The 21,034-nt window shown below is 38.2% G+C and overlaps 1 protein-coding gene across 7 annotated transcripts in view; it reads left to right on the forward strand.

Moving 5' to 3' along the window:
• Positions 1-21,034, forward strand: part of DYRK2 (dual specificity tyrosine phosphorylation regulated kinase 2) — a 55,986-nt gene that overhangs the window by 17,020 nt on the left and 17,932 nt on the right. For 6 of the 7 annotated variants that reach the window (XR_013764283.1, XR_013764284.1, XR_013764285.1 and 3 more), the window contains one exon: positions 1,239-1,289. The exons of the other annotated variant lie outside the window; for it this stretch is intronic. The gene's annotated coding sequence lies outside the window, so the exon portion shown is untranslated. The remainder of the gene's footprint in view (positions 1-1,238; positions 1,290-21,034) is intronic. 7 annotated transcript variants of the gene reach the window in all.

A 21,034-nucleotide genomic window follows, 5' to 3' on the forward strand; every position in this document is an offset into this window, starting at 1 on the left:
TGTCTAGTAGAATATACCAAGAAGGGTATGAATAGGTGAAGACCATTTAGAAGTGTTGGCAAGCTGGGCAAGGTGGCACACACCTGTAATCCCAGTAACTTGAGAGACTGAGGCAGGAGGATGGTGAGTTCAAAGCCAACCTTAGTAAAATTGAGATGCTAAACAACTCAGTGAGACCCTGTCTCTAAATAAAATACAAAATAGGGCTGGGGATTGGGCTCAGTGGTCAAGTGCCCCGAGTTCAATTCCTGGTACCAAAAAAAAAAAAAAAAAAAAAAAAAAAAAATAGAAGTGTTGTCAAGAAATGGCAGATCAGACCATAGAAGAGAAATAGATATTTAAAGAAGGTGGATTTGAGGGCTCCTTAGGATGCAGAAATATAAGATAATAACAGAGGTGTTTCTTCATGTATGAAAAGTAGCTTTAGCTATTTTTGATTTGCTACATTGCATCAAGGAAGTGCAGTATCCAATTCATTTGAGGAAGGCAAGAGCTGAAAATTAACATCTTTGTCTGCAGAGCATAAAGTACTGGTAAACTATCTCCTGATAAATAGTTGAAAACTTTGAATAAAATCTTATTAATTCATTCAAAAAATTTTTTCAGAAACTCTTAAAAAGGGATTGGGGAAACAATGAGAGAGGGAAGATTATAGGGGTCAGATAAGCCAAATTCTCCAATATAGCAGTCCCCTTTGCTAGGTTGCCTGTCTCTCAGACAGGGTATACTGTAGTCTAGGCCCCTCTCATCTGCAGTTAATGTATTCCAAAGATAGTGATGTTTGAAACAAGGGGTAGTACTAACATTGTGTGTGTGTGTGTGTGTGTGTGTGTATACACACATACATATATACACAAACACATATAAGTACATGTCATGTTTTTATATATCTTTGATAAAATTTCTAAATTAGATACATTAAGAAATTAACAAAGACAAAAATAGGACAATTACAATGACATACTATAATAAAATTGCCAGGATCACTGGTCTTGTACTTTGTGGCCATTGTTAAGTAAAATAAGGGTTACCTGAACACAGTGATTCTGTGACAGTGGAAGATGAGATGGTTCCTTAGTGTCTACTGGGTGGGTAGTATATACAGCATGTACACACTGAACACAGGGTTGTTTCATGTCTCAGTGGAATAAAGTGAGAGTTCTTTACTCAGAATAGTAAATTAAAATGTAAAATCTATGGATTTTTTATTTCTGAAAATTTCCATTTAATATTTTCAGACAATGGTTGACCCCCAGGTAACTGAAGCCATTTGAAAGAGAAAACTTCAGGTAAGGGAAGACTACTGTTTGGATTTGACATGTATGGTATACCAAAACAAAAAATACCAAAAGAAGGAAAAGAGTAGAGAAAGAAGTAGGTCCCTGCCCTTGAGGACTTTATATGTAATTGGGAAGATGAAATTAGATAGAAAATATTAAACAATTTGAGAACAACAACAACAAGATAGCTTTCAGAATAGTAAAAGTCATTTGTGTTGCTACTGAGTAAGGATAACTTCAAGGAGATGTGTTTTCAGCCCGGTTTCAATTCAGGTGGGAAGAGAGGAAAAGACGCTCCAGGAGAATTGCTCTCCTTGAGCATGTGTGTATTATTCATTCACCTGGTCACCAATATTTGACTTATGTGTATAATTTTGGCATACTTTAAGGCAGAGTGAAGGGATGGGAATACTTCACTTGGAAAGGTAAGCCTTGTCATGTGGTTTCCTCGAACATGCTACATTGTCCCAGCCATTTCACATGTGCCATCATCTCTAGAAAGCTTTTCTCAGTAGCCACTGCCTCATCCTATGGAACTCTGCACAGACCAAATGTGGATCCCTCCACAAAGCCCTCTTTCACTTGAGGTTGGGCTAGGTGGCCCTTACCCAACGCTAGCTTTGGCCTCTGTTTCTCTGCACCTGGGAGGGATTTCTGCTAACCCACTGGGATGTGAGTAGAACTGGGTGGAGAAAAGGAGGTGGAACCCTCTCTGCAGCTTCCCTTTGGACACAAACTGGCAAACACAAAGTGTCTGGAGATACCATTTTAGGCTGGAAGGTGGGTTCTGAACAGATAATCATGAAAAATGTTAGTTATGAAGAAAGCGAAGTAGCTGGATGTCGTGAGGAAGCATAAAGGACTTGGAGGAGGGCGAAGTCCACTCTTCTGGTAGCGGGATAGAGGTGTGTTTTGAAGGACGTGATATTCTGAAGGATGCTCAAAGGCCAAGGGAAGAAGAGCAATCCAGAGTCTGAGCTCTAGTACCTGACTAAGGCTTGTGCTACCTGAAGCCTGGTGATCAAGGGGTGGTCGGTGTAAAATGAGGAGAGAGAGAAAGGCAAGCACCGTCAGGCCACAGGCAAGGACACACAGCACACAGACGTGGTGAGGAACTGGTGAGGTGTTCTGATTATACCAGAGAGCCACTGATGCATTTAAAGTGGATTTTTTTTTTTTTTTTTTTTTTGTGCGCAGTGCTGGGGATTGAACCCAGGGCTTTGTGCTTGTGAGGCAAGCACTCTACCAACTGAGCTATCTCCCCAGCCCAGCCTGGTGGTTTTTTTTTTTTTTTTTTTTTTTAAAAAACAGCCATCCTGGTTTTCTGTGAAGAAAACCTAGATAGGAGCCCAAATGGAAATGGTGACACTTCATGAAACAGAGGAGTCCCAACTGCCTGGGAGAAGTTAGGGAGAGAATTCAATAAGAATAAAAGTGGTGCTAGACTAGGAATTCTGCCTAGGAGGTGAGGAGAAGTGTGTTAAGACCCTGCAGGATGTGTTCCTTCACGATGACCATATTAAAATTACACATGAAGGCTTTTTTTTTTTAAAGTCTTGAAGGTTTTTTAACTGTTAAATCTGGGAAGACCATTTGCCTACTAAACCTCAAGTTTCATAGTTGCAGTTTAATTAATCTATTAAAGACATTTAAAAAGAGTAAGAAAGACACTTTGCAGAGGAAAAGTAGAACAAGGCATGTTCAAAACATTTACATCAGAAACAAACCAAATAAAAAATAAATAAATAAATAAATAAATAAATAAATAAATAAAACTGTGAATCAAAGCAATGTAAATTAAAGCAATGTGTGTGTGTGTGTGTGTTTTTTTAACCCACGAAGTATCAACAATTAAAGGAACAGTGATGCTCGATGCTCACGAGCGTGTGGTGGCACAAAAGGCTTATTTGCTGCTGCTGGGATATAATTAGTGTAAGCTTTCCAGAGGGCACCTTGGCAGTCTGCACTGAGAGCTCTAGGAGTACTCACTTGCTTCTATCCTGCTCCAAGAATACATTCTAGAAATAATCTGTGGCATAAACAAATTTCGTGTACAAAATAAGCATATAGCACAAATCTGAAGAAACACTGGTATCCATCAACAAAGGATTGCTTACATTTATGCCCACATTGTAATATTAAGCAACAACAACAGCAAACCCATAAAACAATGAAATCCCTGCAAACACACATATACGTAGACACAAACACAAAGACCCAAAACTGAATGCCTTCCCTACCATAGCAGGCAGAGGCAGAGATGGCATCAGAAAAACAATTAGAAGGAAATATTCCAATGTTTCAACAGGTAGCATTGATTTTAATTTTCTTATATGTTTTCATCAATTGTCACAATGAGTGTTCACATTTTAACAACATTTTTTAAAACAAAAAAAGGAAAAATAAAAATATATCGAAGGAAAGGAATAAAACTAAAAGAAGACTTGGATGTAGCAGGTGAGCAGAGGACTTTACTACAGGGAGGGAGCTCATTTCTGTCCTGCTGAACCATGCCAAACCATTCCACCTCTCCTGCGCCGTCTCACCTCCAGTTTCTGCCACCTGGAATACTGGACAGTTGGATAACTCCAGCTGTCTTTAGATCTCCAGTAGCCAGTGCTTCCTCTGTTCTTAGCTGTTTCCCACCTCACAGGCTTCCTCAGACCTAGTTGCTCCTGCTGTGTTCTCTGATGTCCATCTCAACACCCACTTGCATAGACTTTAAAACCTCAATGTCAGATTGAGTTAATTGTTAATCATGAGATTCCAAGAATGCAAGATACTCTCTTTCTGACCTCCTAAGGCATCCTTAGTGAGTAGCGTAAAGTTTGAGACAAAACAGGACTTCAATAAAAACTTGCAAATGTGTGAATGGAGTGCTTGGAGAGGGTCCAAGAGATGTGTACAAAGGAAGCCATCCTTGCCCTTTGAGGAGGAGGTTCCAAAATAGTAAAGGAAATGGAAAGTTATCCATAGGTTTAAAAGGGAGCCAATGGTGAGGCAGTGGTGTGGTGAAAGCAGATCCACTCACAAATCTCAGAAGTCAAGAAAGATGGAAGATGCCAGGTAAAGGCAGATCCATTGAATATTTTTTTTCAGATAGGCAGAAGTAAAGCAGAGCCTGGTACTTTCTTCTCCTTAAATTCTCCAATGACCTCTCATCATATTAAGGAAAAATGGACAATTTCCTTGACATGGGCTTGAAAGCCCTCTATGACCTGACTCCTGGTTTTTTCCAACTTCATATGGTTCCATGCTCCCCCAGCTCAATCTGTCCACAGCTGTCTTTTGTGTGTCTCTGATGTTTCCAGTGTGGTCCTGTCTCAGGACCTTTGTCCTTCCTGTTCCCTCTGAGGACACACTTCTCCCCTCTCTCTTTGGTCGGGTGACGCCTCACCATTTTCACTTAGGCTGGACCCTCTCTGGGCAGAGAGCTCTTCCTGGCCATTCTTCCAGTGCCCATCTTCCCTGCCCCAGTCTCTTTCTATTACATCATCCTGTTTGATTTTTTTTTTTTTTTTTTTTTTCCTAAAACACTGATCAGTACCTGGAAAAAATTTGTGTCTGTTTAGTGACTGTTTACTGTCAGTCTCTCTCATTGCATGTAATCTACATTATGTTAGTTCTTGCTGCCTTTGTATTATTTCCTACTACCTTAAATGCACTGGCATATAGTAGGTGCTCCACAACTTCTTATAATTGAAGTACCTGTGTGTTTAGGGGAGGTAAAGAAGCCAGTGGAGAGGAAGCAGTTTTGAAGTGTTGGATGCCACGAAGGCATATCATTTCTAATGCCAACCATTGAAGGCTTGAAAGTGGCAGCCTGGAACCCTGTCTTGTGATTATCAAGTTTCCTCAGGGTTCATGCTATGATTGATTAACAATGTCTGCCATGGACATAGAAAGGGGCAGCTTAGCAATGGAACAGACTTGTCTGTGTTCCAGTATACATCACTTCAGTTCTTGTCTTGATATCTGTAATTGCATTCAGGTGATACAACTGACACCATATCTCAGTTCATATTTAGGTAGTTTGGGTTTTTTTCCCCCTTTTAGGAACCAGCATAACATTAAGAGTATAAGTGCTTTTATATCAGTATAATTTACTCATGTATTCTTTAACATCTGCATATGTGTGTGTGTATATTCAGTGGGATAGACGAAGGACCAAAACATATTTCCTTCATCTTAATCTCCTTTCTTCTACACTTTCCATGCCTGATCTTTTGGGTGACATTAGAATGGTAGCCAATTCTGAGTAAAAATTCTATTAACAGGCCCCTGGCCATCACTAAGAGGTGCATGGTACTGACAACAAGGTAGAAGGGACCCGCAGTTGTTTTCATGTTTTAGATACTCGCTGTCTCTTTTCAAGCTTGGAATCTGCAGGTCTCCTACTCCAGGGCTAATTATTTCCTCTTGACAACAGTAAGACATTTTACCAAGATGGACACATTCTTATGTGTCCTTACCTAGAAGATGAATAATGGGCTGATTTTCCCAGGCACCTTCATGAATGATATAAAAGAGAATATAAAGATCAGAGGTTTTTCCTGTTTGGGGGACCCTTTTCTCTGTACTTGTTCTGAGACATACTGCTTTATAACCAACAATGCATTGCTATCATGCTATCATGAAATGTGAATTTTAAAACCCAGTATAAAAAAGTATGTATGTATGTACATACCCAGTATGTAAAGTGCTTGGCCCATGAGTTCCTGACCATTTAATAGTGTTCAGATTAACCTTGGGCATCGAAGAGACACTTCAGTGTTGCAACTGCCATGGCCCCATGGCTTAGAGGGCCTGGCACCATGACCATTGCTTTCACCTTGAGTAAGTGCTCCTATTGATCTTCCTTGAACCAATGCCAGATTAAAAAAAAGTTTGGTTCTCTGTTTGGAAGTGGTCCAAGCTTCAATTATCACCATTTTGGGAAAAAGGAAAAAAAAAAAAAAAAAAGCCAGAGTGCAACTCGGGGCTCAGTCTCACCATTCTTCCCTCATTGAACCTTCAGAGTATATCGCTACCATTGGCCTGAAATTCAAAGTACAACATTGTGATAGACTGAATAATGCCTCTGCCAAAATGCCCACGTCTTAATCCCCAGAACCTGTGAATATGTTAGGTACCTGATGCTATAGGTCACATTGTGTTCTCCTCAAACTCCTGTATTGAAGCCCCAAAACCCTGTGAGACTACATTTGGAGATACAGCCTTTGTGGTAAAGGTGGTGCTCTAGTCCTATAGGACTGGTGTCCTTACAAGAAGAGATATCAAAGCATGTGCACACCTAGCACAAACCATGTGAAAACACAGCAAGAATGTAGATTTTTACAACTAAGGACACAGCCCTCACCAGAAACAACCTCTTATTTTGAACTTCCAGTCTCCAGAGCTATGAGAAAATAAATTTCTGTTTTTTAAGTTACCGGTCTCAGCATTTTGTTTTGGCAGCAAGAGCAGACTAATACACATGGAAAAGGGAAAATAATGTTGTGGATGAAACTAGAATTGCTAATCAGCTCACTTTAGGATGAGGAAATTGTCTTGGGCCCTCCCAGGTGGGCCCATGTAAGCATAAGCATCCTTTAAAGTAGAAGGAGGCAAAAGAAATGCAGTCCTATTGGTATCTCTATTTTAACCTAGTGTATCAGTCAGGGTTGTCTAGTGGACAGAACCAATAGAATGAACATATAATTATAAGAGGGGATTTATTAAATAGGTTTGCATGATCAGAGCTTGGCTAGTCCCACAATGACTGTCTGCAGGCTACAGAATTGGGTAAACCAGCAGCTGCTTGGTCCAAGAAACTGGAAACTTCAGAACAAGAGGGACCAATGCAGCCCAAGAACCAGGTTGAAGGCTGGAAGATTCTGGAGAGTCACTGGTGCATATCCACATTCAAAGGCTAAAGAATTAGCAGTCTGACGTCCATGAGTGATGGCCACAGGAAAAAAATGTACCCATGTAAGAAGAGAGCTTGCTCGTGTGTGTGACCTTCCCTCTTCTTCCACTTTTTGTTCCACCTGGTCCCTATACTATTGGATGGTACTGCAAAGATTTAAGGCAGGTCCCCCACCTTGGTTCACTGATCCACATGCCAGTCATCTCTAGAAACACCCTTGCAGACATACCCAAAAGTGAGCTTTACCAACTTTTTAGGCATCTCTCAATCCAATTGAATTGACAACCAATATTAACCATCACATCTAGTGAGATCAGTGTCAATCTTTTAACCCACAGAACTGTGAGGTAAAAATTCATACTGTTTTTAAGTCACTAAATTTGGAGTAATTTGTTACAACATTAAGAGAAAATCAATTTTAATCTGTTAAGGCATAAAATCTAATAACACTTTAAAAAATAATATTTTGGATATACACACATTTGGGGGATTCATTGTTTCCTGACAGAAACATTGATGTAAAGAACAGTAAGGTGACGAGGTATGTTCTGTCTATACCCATGAAAGTTGCTGCTTAGAGAGTGCTGGGTAAAGTGAATCAAAGAGCGTATAACTTACATTTTCACCCCAGTTTACTTTCTTGGTCAAAACGAAAATTCACAATAAGCAAAAATATTACAGGTCTCTGGATGAATGTAATTCATTATTTAAGTAGAGCGAAAATTTGAGAAAACATAATAGCTGTCTACCAAGGAATTATGGAATAACAGCTAAGTCTCACCATTATCTGTCATTACTATTGAGAGTATATGTGTGTAGCACGCACGCACAAGTGTGTGTGTGTTATGTGTATGTGTATTCGTAGTATATTGTGCGTCTGTGTGTGGTTTGTCCAGGGATCTCTGGGGATCCTCTGTGTTTTCAGGACTCCCAGCCACTGAAGGTAGCTTCCCCATTCTCTGGCTTTTCTCTTCTTTCTTGCACTAGTCTGTTTTTATTAGCTGTTAAAAAACCAGTCCCTCACTTTCCTTCACAGTAAAGACAATGTTATCTATGCTGATATCTGGAAAGAACTTTCTTATGACTGATCAACTTTCTAAGTACCCTCAGTTCCTCATGTTTCATCAAATCTCTGGGAAAATAAAACAAGGGTGCTCATATTCCTGTGCCCACATTCTCCTTTTCTCAATAGGAAGGAGCATAATTTCACACTCCAGCTCTCTCCATTCTTTAATCCTCTGTACTATTTGTAATATGTGTCAATTACTTGCATATAGTCCTTAAAAATACCTCCCTAGGCCGGGCACAGTGTCGCATACCTGTAATCCCAGCAACTTGGGAGGCTGAAGCAGGAGGATTGCAAGTTCAAAACCAACCTCAGCAACTTAGCAAGGTCCTAAGCAATTTAACGAGACTCTGACTCAAAAAATAAAAATGGAGCGGAAATGTGGCTCAGTGGTTAAGTGCCCCTGAGTTCAGTCCCTGGTACCAAACAAACAAACAAACAAACAAAAAAAACTTCCCTAGCTATAGCACTCTTGAGACTTAAGATGATTATGTTCTTGTAGGCAGATGTAAATATTATAGCTGTGCTTTCTTGAGGTACTTTTTTATTTTTACTTTTTTCCCAGTAGTGTTAGAACTTTTAGCTGTGATTAGAACTGATCAGTGCTGTGAACAGTTTTTAATGATGGTATCTTGAAATTTCTGAACTCTGTGCTCACTATATAAAAAGGGTGGCATGAAACAATGATCTGATTCAGAATGTCTCCCCCTAATTTTTACAACACATATATTCAATTTTGAGAGAGAATTTGGCTGAAATATTTAAGCTTTTATGGTTTTGAGTTGTTTAAATGTTGATACATATATATTTCCAAATATGACCTCACTGGAGAGTCAGTGTATTTGGATAATAATTAAACAAGGCTTATAGGCTTTTTTTTTAAAAGAAGCAATCCATGCTACAGCCAAATTTAAAAAGGAGCATTTGTGCAGAGAGTTTCTTGGCTTATTTTTACTGGTTTCTCTTCTGTGACATTAGGCCTATAATTTCATCATTTCTATTTCTGCTTTTGGGCAAATGAGCATGTTGTTGAGGTTCAATCATATGAATATTTAAGGTTTTGTCCTCTGACATCAGCCATTTATAGGATCCACGTGGATTTTAAAAAGTCTACATTTATGGCTTCATTCAATTATGATTTTGCATTATCCAACTACTAAGTATTTGTTGAGTACTTTTGTTCACCTATTGCATCTCAGTGCCTGAAAAAGAGAATGAGTTCAATTATTATCTACAGTATAACAAATAGATTTGCAATAAGGTCTATAGTTTCTAATGGAGGACAAAGAGAATGGGGAGGGGTGTAGGATGTAATTGTTAATGGGATAAGAAAAGCGTATATAGAAGTTCTAGATCGTAGAAAGAGTGAAGTTGGTTGTTAGCATGAGAAAAAGGAGAAAGAGACTGAGGGAATAGGTAAACAAAAGGAAAATAGAGCAAGAAAAGTAGAGAAATAAAGTCTTAAAAATTTACAAAAAGGAGGAAAAAAAGAAAGAAAAAGAAAAAAAAAACTACACTATAATAGTCATATTGTATTCAGTAGCCTAATGCATGACAGGTACCTGGCAATATGCTTCCAGTCTCCAGCAGGCATCTCAGGAAGGGATTTGCTCCACCTAAAGATGGGAGCTACCACTCCCCGGATAATCCAAGATGGCCCTTCTGACTTCCAAATGTGTTGGCAAATGGGGAGCTGCAGCTTAGGGGTGTGGGTGTGGTCGGCTAGGGGTCTTGTAGGTGGGGTGTGGTTGGTCTGATTTAGAAGTCCTGGAGGCAGGGCTCAGTCAGTCCAGCCAGGGGTCCTACAGGTCCTGGGTGTTGTCTCAAAATGGCAGCAACCATGTGTAACCAAACCTGCAGGTACTGTGACAGTGGAGTACAATCAACAGCAGGCAGCTGGTGGTCTACGTTCGGTCTCCTGGCTACTTGCAGACGATTGGCAGGTGGACCTTGCCAATCCTTGCTACCCTTGGCGATGGGTAGATGAAAGGCAGGTGATGGGCAAGCAAGAGGCAGGCAAATGGCGGATGATAGGCACCAGTCAGTGAGCAATCTGCACTCAAAAAGTAGTCTATGTGCTGGGAGACTGCAGGTGATTGCAGTGGACAAATGGGGTAAACAGCAGGGGATCGATAAGTAGCAGAGACTGCCTCACTGAGAAACAGATATCCTTTGCTTGAAACCCAAGTTACGGAGCAACAAGGAACACAACCTCCCTCTAATCCACCATCTTGGACCCCCCTGGAAAAGAAATAAGATTTTACACCAATAATTCCTAATAAATAGGAACATTAATTATGTCCTGAGTACTATTTTATAACCTCATGATGTAGGTGATAATATTATCACCATTTTACAGATAGGGAAGCTGAACCAAAGTGTCTTAGTCAGCTAGGGCTACTATAACAAAATACCATAGACTGGATGGCTTAGAGAGCAGACATTTATTTTTCATCATTGTGGAAGTGGGACCTCCAAGATCAAGGTCCTGACAGATGTGGTTCCTGGTAAGGGCTTTCCTTCAGTCTTTTACACAGCTACCTTCTTACTGTTTTCTTACGTGGCAGAGAGAGGGGTAGGAGGAAAGAAAGAACAAGAGTTCTGGTCTCTTCCTCTTTTTATAAGGGTACCAATTCCATCATGAGGGTTTCACCCTCATGACCTCATCTAAACCTAGTTATCTCCCCAAATTCCCACTTCCTAATCTCATCATGCTGGGAGTGAGGACTTCAGTGTATGAACACTGAAAATACATAAACATTCAGTCTGTGGAAGAAGTAACTCACCCAAGACCTGGTTACTAGTAATCAGTAGAGCTGGAATTGGAACCCAGGTTACCCACTCCAGGTTCCATACTTATAACTTCTGTGTTATGAAGTCAGTGACAGAATAGTGGAGCAAAGCACTGATGATTCCCAGTTCTCAACATGGAAGTGAAAACTTGACCCAAAACCAAGAACTACTTGGAAAAGCATGGAAGCTTCTAGCCTGTTTAGAAGTACTCCATATTCCTTATCCTGCCATTCAATAAGCATACCCAGTGACCCTCTGCTACACTGAGTACCTTTGCACACAATCACAGACATTGGGACAACTGAGTCCCTGAGCACTACTGACCTGCCTCAGAGGATGTTGTGGGGGATAACAAATGTTTGTAGAATGTTGAAGGTGTTCATGAAACACTTGGAAAAATGCAAATTCTTAAAAAAAAATCAATAATTATTGCTTTTAGAATATTACCATCCTTTGGAAATATTTGTTGTCAATGTACTTTGTTGTACCTGGCCTACCTCTTGAGTCTGTAAAGTAGGTGCGAGAGCAGATGTGATTACTAAAAATATAACACTGACCTCTATGTAAAATTCATAGGTTGTAACACACAGTGCTGAGGCTTTTGATCAGGATCTTTGAAAATATTATATGCCCATCTTCAAGTAAAAGATCATTCTCATTATTTTAGAGTCATACTATGCATGAAGGATCTGTGTAAGTAATCAGAAAATAATAAGTTTTTATTTATAAGTTTTAATTTGAAATTTCTTACTGCTTTCTGAATGATTTTCACAGTAGGGGCCATGGTTGATCTAAGCATGAGAATTTAAGTTCATGCCATTCAAAGGTGTGAAAAAAGAGAAGGAGGATGGAAAACAGCATTTACTGAGTGCTGTCCTTGTGCCAAGCCCACTATTCAGGGACCTTACCTTCCCCATTATATTTAGTCCTAAAGCAGCCCTACAAAGCAAGTATGTGTGTTTTATAGATGGGAAAAATGAAAGTTCACAAAGTTTGCATAACTACACATCTGGCAAAGCTAGAACAGAGGTTCACTTCTGGTCTGTCTTTTCTCACCTTTGTGGCTACAACTCCACTGAACTAACCACCGGGAATCAGAGTAGTCAGCTTTGAGGAAAAGCAGGGTCTGAACAGAGCCTTGAAACCTGAGTAGGCGAGGACTCCAGGTGAATGAGGAGAGCAAGGGCATTTCAGGCAAAGCAAAGGAACTGTGACAGAATATGGCATTTGGTGAACTAAAATAGATGCCAGGGCAAGAGCACAGGATTTGAGGCTTACAGGAGATTCCGTTGTGAAGGTAGAAGACTCCAAAGCACCACCAATACTTGGCACACCCCATGGTACCACATGGCTGTAGACACTGGAGTACTTTATCTCCAGATTCTCATTGATTGGAAGAAATAATGATGAGATCATTAAATGATTTTTCCTGAAATGGCTTCTTCCAGCTAACTTTTCATCTGTGAATCCTTCTTGTTAATACTCCATAAATGTTACTGACATAGTCCATTTGGCCCAGAGAATGGAAAACATGCCAGACTTTTTGATTCTAGAGGATGGTACACATTTGATGTGCATCCAAATCTACCTTTCTGAATCAGCGTGGGAAAAAAGTGCTTTAACAAGATTGGAACTTTCACTCTTGTGAGAGCTGCAAGAATAGAGATTGCAAGTTTTCCCATTGTATCATTTAATCATTAGTGCTTGGCACATAACAATTTCTTAATTCTTATAAATAATACATACATACACACAGAATAAACAAACAAACATAATTTGAAGACTTCTTTTGAATTACTATAAAATTTCTGGGTCTCTTTATGTATTTGAGAGAAAAATTTCCCTACACATGAATATACTAAGAACCGTTTTTCTTTTACAATTCACAAATACATGTTTAAGGGAACTGGGGCCAGAGAATATTCCAAGAAAGGTACTATAATCAGAAAAATCTTTGTTAGTTGAGAACTGTACCATGTAATTTTGTCAATGTTTTATTTAGTTTTTTAAACACTATTTCCTGTAAATGGATATTACCATAGCTCTCCTCTCTTAAGTTAATATAGCGATTGTCTTTGTCCACATTTTAGTAATTTTTAAACATTATATATATGATTAGTAGTGATAATTATGATAATAATAATAATATACTACTAATAATATGAAAATTACTAGTACAACAATATCAAACTCTGAGAAAGCATTCAATTTTGCTTGTGATAAATGGAAGTAGGTTGGAGTTTTGAAATTGCATTTTGAATAACTGAAACATAATATGTATAGTGAATTCAACTGCATGCTTCAATTGATTTAGGAACAACTTATTTGATTTTTTCCCCCTCAGTACAAAGTATTATTCTTTACCACATGAGTAAAACTAAGTTTTTGAATAAGTTTTATTCAGATGATAGCATATTTATGTACAAGTTAGAAGCTGTGCTAGACAGCCTAGAAATTCTTGGTTGGAAATACTGTCTTCCCATAATTTCTTGACTTTTTTAATATGTCACCTTCGTACAGGGTCTTCACAGCAGCTGCTGGTGATACACCATTAACTTTATTTGCCTAGAGTAGGGAGTTAGGAATAGCTGGATGTTGTGACTATGTGATATCCTGGGGAGACACGGCTGCTGAGAACTAGCTCTTAGCACTGGTTCCCTGCACACTTGAATTCTTATAGGAAGAAAGAGGATGTTCAGAAGAAACTAATCAGAATGGTAGGACAAGCAGTTGAGTTAGGCACAGTTAGGGGAGCTATAAATATTTAACCTGTAGTGGACAGGAGAATAGAAAACCAGTTTCAAATATTTGGAAAACTGACAAGTAGAAGAGAAATTAAGAAATTGTTTGTATGACCCTGTGGCCCTATGTGGAAGCCATGAAGAGACTTTTGTCCCCAAATAAGAAGGAAGTCACAAATACGTGCAAAGATGTGATGGGAATTCTTATTCAGGACAGCAGATAGTCACACATATAAATGCTTTCTGCTCTAAAATCCCGTAGAAATGCTGATAAAGAAAAAAGAAGAACAATAAGCAAAATATGGTAGGTACAGGAGAAGGGATGTCAGGGAACTGGAGGTATAGACAGATTTCTTAAAAGTGGAAATACTTGGATTGTATTAACAGATTAAACTGCATTCATAAGAGAAGGCTGCAGTAGGCTCTGGCCAGAGCTATTTTTCCTGGCAGCAGACCCAGAGAGAGGCTCAAAACTTGGACTATGAGAGGGGAGTTGGAGAGGATTCAACTGTGGAATAACTGTGTGAGTCAGAGTCCACATTCTCCTTCCCTGTGTCACATGCTCAAGCAAAAACCAGAGGACTAATCTTTAAAATAATTGAATAGTCTTCATGGGAAAGAGCCCTAGTAGGGGTGATATCCCATCTGGTGACATTCTCTCCAGTTTTGCTGCAAAGTGGGAAAGGTGAGAGAGGAGCATCCGGCTGCATCCTCTTCCATCACAAGTCTGGAGCAAAGGCCGCCAGGGATGGCCACCCGTGGAGAGAAGGGGAGACCTGGGCAAGGCAGAGCTAGCCGTCTTGAACAAGTTGAGCTTCCTCAGTTGTGAATATGAATCAAAAGCCAAGGATCATAAAAACTGGAGGAAAAATAAGGATTAAAAAAAAAAGTCCAGGTTGAACACAGGCCCTGGAGGAAATACATAATGCAGGAAATAGAAAATATCTTTGAAGTGATTCTATTTAGTATTCTCATAAAGAAAAAAAAATATTCCATGAAAAGTGTTTGTGGAGCAAAAATAGGTTGCCAAGGAAAAGAACAGTGAAAATTTAAAAGTTCTTAAAATGCAAAACTAATTGCCAAAGTCAAAAATTCAAAGGAAGACTTAGGAGAAAGAAATTGAAATGGGAGAAAAAAAATAAGAGATCAGAGAACAGTCCAAAAATGCTAACATCCAAAAGATGTTCAGAATGAGAAAACAGAACAGAAAAGAGCAGGAGAGAATTTTTCACATTTTGAGAAAGGAGGACTCTAGATTAGAAAAGTAAAGAAATGCAAAATAGGATAATGAACAAAACTACCTCAAGACATGTTCTTATGACTTTTTAGACATTGAAAATAATGGGAAGATTCTAAAGGCTGAAAGAGTAAGTCCCTAAAAAAGAAACAAGAATCCAATTGGCATCAGATCCTCAACAATTGTAGATACTAAGGAAAATAACACAAGAAGCATGTCTTCGAAATATTGAAGGAAATATTTTGAGCCTAAAATTATTTACCCAGCCAAACTATCAATCCAGAGTGAGGCATTTTCAAATATATAAGAATCCAGACAATTTACCACCCACAAAAATATTTCTGAAAGGACTACTCAAGTGAAACAAAAAAGAATTCAAGTAAGAGGAAGTCATAGGTTCTAAGGAAATGTGGCTGTTACCCAGCTTTGGAATGAAATGTGATCCCAGGATGGCAGCCCTGAGGCAAACACAGAGAGCCACCGGTCCAAATTAGAACTGAAAGTCAGAGGCTCTGTGAGGAATCCCTTTCAGGAGGACATGGATCTTCTCTACTTTCAAATAGAATGACTAGGAAGCTGAGTGATCTTGTGACACAGCAAAGGCATAGTAGGCCATTATGTTATGCTGCCATCCTAACCCTCTTGAAACTTTAATTTTCTACTTCCATTAACAAGGATTTATTGACAAGAGTTGCATTGCCTCTAAATGCTCAGAGGCACTTTCTGCAGTAGTGCCACTGAACCTTTTCCTACAGATGCTACTGTGACTCTACTTTCTGGTTTTCAGTTTGAAAAATATCAACATACAGACAGTGCCTCAGAAATTATAGTTGTGGGACAAATGGGACAACAATAATATGTTGGAATGGAGGTTTGGAGAGATTTGAAGAGTGGTGGAAGAAAATGTAGTGATGTTGGATTTCTTCATCAAACTTAGAAAATTACAAGATGTTATATTCATGTTTGAGGGTTTTAAGGATATTATTTAAATTGGTTAATTATGGTGACAGTACAGCATAGTCATTCAGAGCATGAATCCTAGGACCAGAATATCAGGATTTGAAATGAGCTCCATACTTTGACTTGGGCTATTGCTTATTTATGCCTTGGTATGCTTATGAAAAATGAGGACAAAAATAATTAATATTTCACAAAGCTCTTCTGAAAATAAAAGGACTTAATATAATTCTTAGAATAATGGCATATAAAAAGTGCTATGTGTTTTCAATGATGATTATGTAGGAATACAAACAGAACTAAATATTAAAATTCAATGAGCAGAGATTGGAAGTGGGAGGTAGTAGTTTAGAAAGTCTATTTTCTCATTTTTTTTTTAAATGAGAGGTCAAAAGATACAGATTAAAATTCACAAATCGAGAAATAGTGGTATAGTTATATTTAATGTTATGTAGTCAATTCCCAGAAGAAATTTTTAAATGAAACATATTAAAAAACAGTTATTACTGGTGAGTGGAACTCTTTATGGGGGGAGAGAGAACTTTCTACTTTGTCCTATTTTGAGATTTATTTTAATTGGTGAGGTATATTATACATAATAGTGGGTTTCAATGTCACATATTTATGTATGCACATAACATAATTTGGTTATTTGTTTTGAGACTATTTAACCATACTTATGTATTATTTTATTTAGATTTTACCAACTTTACTAGGTGTTACTGGCATACAATAAAGTTCTCATATTTCATGTATCTAATTTGATTAGTTTTGGGCATATGTGTGCATATATGTATGTGTGCGCGTGTATGTGTGTGTATGTGTGTGTGTGTGTGTGTGTGTGTGTGTGTGTGTGTTTTAGATTTATTCCTAAGTATTTCACATTTTTTATTCTACTGTTGTTTCAGTAGCTTTTTGTTGTTGTGACTGGGATACCTAACAAGAACAACTCAGAGGGGGGAAAGTTTATTTGGGGGCCATGGTTTCAGAGGTTCAGTCCATGGTTGGCTAACTCAATTGCTTTGGGGCTGAGATAAAGCAGAACATGATGGCAGAAGGGCATTACAAGACACTTGCTTACTTGATGGTAGCCAGGAAGCAGGGAAGAGCCTGGGGAAAAGATATAATCCCCAAACTCATCCTCCCAAGCCCTACTTCCTCTAGCCAAGCCCCACCTGATTATAGTTACCAGTACAGTAGTCCTTTAAAATTTTTAACCCAATAAGTAGATCAATCCACTGATCAGATTAGATCTCTCATAATCTAAAATTATACCTCTAAATGTTCCTGCATTGTCTATCACAAGAATTTATTGGGGGACACTTCATATCCAGATCATAACAATTATAAATGTTATTTTGTAAGATTTTATTTTCTAATTATTTGTTACTAGTATATAAGAAACAAAATTGATTTTTAATATGATTATGTATTCAGTAACTTTGCTAAACTTACCTATTTGTAAAGTAACTGACATTGATCTGAGAAACTTTCTTCTAATACAGGCAGTTAGTGAGCTGGGGTTGTGGCTCAGTGGTCCAGCACTTGCCTAGCATGTGTGAGGCACTGGGTTCAATCCTCAGCACCACATATAAATAAATGAATAAAATAAAGGTTGATCAACATCTAAAAAAAAAAAATTTAAATAAAGCATTTAATACTCTAAATTTTCCCCTAAAGTACTGTACTTCTTTAGTAGCATCCCACAAATTTTAATGTTCTTTTTACATTTTCAATACTTCAAAATACTTCCTAATATTCCTTTTGGTTTCTTCTTTTATCCCCAGATACTTAGAAATGTGTTATTTTGTTGCATATATTTGAGAATTATCCAGAAATTTTTTGTTATTGATTCTAACTTAATTCCAGTAATGGTCAGAATACATATTTTGTTGATATTGAATTCAGTAATGTTCCATGTGCACTTGGAAAAATGTGTGTACAGCTGTTGTTTGGTGAGGATTTTTTAAGTGTCAATTAGGTCATATTGGTGGATGGTTTTGCTTCTCTTTACCCATTTTTTCTCTCTCTTATAGATTATTGAGAGAGAATATTGATACACCTTCATCTATGGTTGTAGATTAGTCTACTTGTTCTTGTAGATCTGTGATCTTTTTTCTTCAAATATTTTGAATTCTTGTTATTAGCTATATAAGTATTTCATATTGTCATGAGTTGACCCCTTTTTCATTATAAAATGCCTGTTTTTGTCCCTGGTGAAATTATTTGTTCTGATATCTACTTTGTCTGACTTTGATATATTCACTTAATCTTGCTTTTGATTAGTCATAGCATGTGAATTAATGTGTTTGGGTTACCATAACAAATTAGCACAGGCTCACTGGCTTAAACAATAGAAATTTATTTTTGCATAATTCTAAAGGCTGGAAGTCTAAGATCAAGGTGCCAGCCAAATTGGCATTTGTCAAGGCCTCTCTTCTTGACTTGCAGATGGCTGCCTTCTTGCTCTGTCCTCATATGGCCATACTGTATGTGTGTGTGTGTGTGTGTGTGTGTGTGTTAGAGAGAGAGGAGAGAGAGAGAATGAGAGCTAGAGCTAGCTCTCTCTGGTGCCTTTCTCTGTTTATATCAGTCCTACAGGATAGAGTTCCCATCTTTATGACACCATTTGACCTAAATGACCTTAAAGGCTCTTTCTCCAAATACAATACAACCTGGTTAGGGCTTCACCATATGAATTTTGAAGGGACATAATTCTGTCTATACATGGATACTTTTGTTCATGGTATATCTTTTCCATTATTTCACACTTGACTTACTTATTTGTTTGTATGCAAAGTGTACTTCTTGTAGTAAGAATATAGGTGGATTCTGATTTTTAATCCACTCAATCCTGACAATCTCAACTGAAGTGCCTAAATAATAACATTTAATGTGATTACTGACATGCTAAGGTTAAAATCCTTCATCTTGCTGTCTGCCTTCTATATATTTTCTATTCCCTTCCCCTCTTTTTCTGCGTTCTTTTGGACTGAGTTATTTTTATGACTCCATTTTGTCTCCTCTGTTGGCTTGTTAACTTTAGCTCTTTGTTACAAACATTATCCACACGTACATAAGGTTGACTTAAGTCTTATGGTATACATCTTTCTTCAAGAGATATTATTCTTTTTCCTATATGATATTTTATATATTTAATTTGGGTAGTTCTATTGTTTTGTCTTCAGGTTCACTAATCTTTTCTTCTGTGAGTTTTAATCTACTTTTAATCCCATTCAGTGTAATTTTGTAAATCTCAAGCACATTTCTTTCATTTCTGGAAGTTTGATTTGTATATTTTTAATATCTTCCACATCTCTACCTAACTTAAAAAATATATCATATACAGCTACAGTAGCTATTTTAATATTCTTGTCTGTTAATTCTAACATCTGCCTCAGGTTTGAGTTGGTTTCAATTGATTGATTTTTTTTTTTTTTCTCACCAGACGTTGTATGATAGACATTGTATATTTTTCCTAATTGGGGCTGTTGGATTTTTTTTTAATAAATATTTTTGAGCTTTTGTGGGACTGCAGTTAAGTTACTTGGAAACAGTTTAATTCTTTCAGGTCATACTTTTGAGATTTGTTATGTAGGAACAGAGCAGTATTCAGTCTAGTACTAATTTTGCCCCATTACTGAGGCAAGAGTCCTCTGAGTATTCTACCCAATGACCTATGAAATAGGAGATTTTCTAGTCTGGTTGTTGGGAATGAATGGTATACGGAAGAACTTTATGTTATCCCCCTAATCCTTTCGGATAACTCTTTCCTTAGTCTTGGGTTGTTTCCTCATATGTATGCAGCACTCAGTAGTCTGATGAATACTTGAGTGAGACCCTTTACAGATCTTGCCAATGTAGCTTTGTAGGTACTTGAAGAGAATGTCTTGCCTTAGTTGATGAAAAGCTTTATTCGTGACTGGGACTTGGCAGTTCTGTTTACCACATTTCCTGTATTGGGGCCATAACTGCCAACTTTCAGGGTAGGATGAAGATGGGTTGGCAGTTCCAGCAAAATTGTTGAATGACTAATTAGAAATGCCAATCGCCTTTTCTCTCTTAGGAACACCAATATTTAGGGTGGTGATCTTGTTTTTCCTCATATTTCATTTGATTATCTTTCAACTAATTTTCCTAGACCAAATATATTTTACTTATGTATTAGGAATATTTTTTTAAAAAATAATCAGAACAAAACAACACCCACCAAACATTACCATCTGCATCACTCATTGCATGTTCTGGCTGTCTGCTATGGGATGGAATGGCCAGGTGTGTGGGCAACAGGACTTCCAGAGGCCTGTACCTGAGTGGACAGGAAGGCCCTAGGAACAAGCCTATCACCCTTCTCTGCAGCATGACCATGTGCTTGTCCTCTTGAGCTGCCATGGACCATGTGTCTCTCTTGCTCTCCAGATCAGCACGAAGAGCCAGCCTCAGTCCTTTGGAATCAGATGCTCTGGTGTTTAGTCATTTCTTTTGCCTCAACTCATATCCACATTTTCTTCTCAGAATCCCACAGACTGAGTCTTCAGTGATTTTTTTTTGGTCTTGTTATTTGTACTGCCTGTACCTACTTTATGCTGTTTTACCCATATTTGTGCCACTCAGATCAGCCCTGTAGTTACTTCGAGTTCATCTTGTTTTCTTTTTGTTTCAGTAGTCACTGCCACTCGCTTCTTCCACTGGTCCCTTCCCACCCCATCTTCTTTTGTGGCTGGAATCTATTTTTACCAAAAGTATTACCTCATTCTCTTTTCCTTTTATTTTCTCTTTTTCTTCAGAGTTATGTTTTGGGATACTCCCACTTCTTATAGTTCGTGCTTGCTGACATGGGGCAAAGCTAAGGAATCTGAGACGAGGCAGCCTGGTCCTTCCTCTGTGGAAGTAACTGCCGGCCTCTCTCCTTCATCTCCAGTTGCTGTATCCACTCTCCTTCTACCTTTTTCACATCCAACCTATAATCTGTTTCCCTTTCTTCACTTCTATCTTAGAACTCTGGAATAGAGCTTAATGTGTACTACATATTCAATAAGCATCTGATGAAAG

This window comes from Sciurus vulgaris, assembly GCF_902686455.1.
Source record: "Sciurus vulgaris genome assembly, chromosome: 5".
Classification (NCBI taxonomy): domain Eukaryota; kingdom Metazoa; phylum Chordata; class Mammalia; order Rodentia; family Sciuridae; genus Sciurus; species Sciurus vulgaris.